The sequence below is a fragment of the Homalodisca vitripennis genome, chromosome 2, assembly GCF_021130785.1.
Source record: "Homalodisca vitripennis isolate AUS2020 chromosome 2, UT_GWSS_2.1, whole genome shotgun sequence".
Lineage (NCBI taxonomy): Eukaryota > Metazoa > Arthropoda > Insecta > Hemiptera > Cicadellidae > Homalodisca > Homalodisca vitripennis.
In genome coordinates this window covers 150053843-150055029 of record NC_060208.1, presented here as the reverse complement: position 1 = coordinate 150055029, position 1187 = coordinate 150053843, and positions in this window count along the sequence as shown.

Genomic DNA, 1187 nt, shown 5'->3' with positions numbered 1-1187 from the left:
TAGTTTCATAATAACACGACCATATTTATGTTTTGGTTGGTATTACTCGTAGTATAAATTTTGAAAAGGTCTAAGAGAACAGGTGGCTTATTTGGCATATAAGTCCTGAAAATTGGGAGTGCCGATGGCCGAGCGGTCTAAGTCGTTGGACTTTGGGTCTGAGTTAGATAACGCAGGTTCAAATCCTGTCTGTGACCATTGCACTTTTTATCAGTACCATTGACCTTGTACTGTATCGACTCTCCCCCTTATTCTGTTTGATAAGATCCTCGCACAGGCCAGTGGCCCATGAGGGCGGACAGAATAAGGCTTGAAAGGGGATCGGCCTCTCCTTAAAAAAAAAAATTTCAATATTCTCTACAATGCTTAGGAATAAAACAAATATTAGGAAGCATGAGTTCGTTTAGGGTTAACTTTTTAAATTGTGTTATATTTACGTCAAACTAAATATTTGCATTATATTAGCTGTGTTACTGATAAGGATATGTATATAATATGTATATATATATATATATATATATATATATATATATATATATATATATATATATATATATATATATATATATATATATATATATATATATATATATATATATATATATATAATATATATATATCTCATATTCTTATTATATGTAAGTTATGAGGATTTGTCGGAGTATAAACTGCAACTGCGCTATTTAGGGTGTTATTTACTTCGTTTTTATCAGTGATGGTTGGAGAGTGATTTTGAGAAAATGCATCCTCGAAGACGTCAGCAAACACTTCACATTTTTCTGAGTCGCTTTGCCGTAGAATATTCCGATCTTGTTGTTATGGTGGGATAATGGAAGGTGTCCTTATGATTCGTTCAGTGGCTTACCACATACAACTGTACCCTGAATGTATTACGAGGTTGATAATTATTTATTAAAAATAAGAAAAACAAGTTCTAGATTTACTTTCCTTACTATTAGCTTTTATTAAGTGCTCTAACCAAGAAAAATAATAGATTCCAACTTTAAGATTCCTCGTCATAGCCTAAGATAGTTTAAGTGCTACTGAAATCGTCTGTAAAGTAAATTGTAAAGCTACTTTTTAAAAAATATGGTGGACAAAAAGGTAAACATAGCCCACCCGTCATCTGTTTGTCAGCTGTGTTTTGTCAATAACATCAGATGTCGCAAGCTCATTAGCTCAATAGT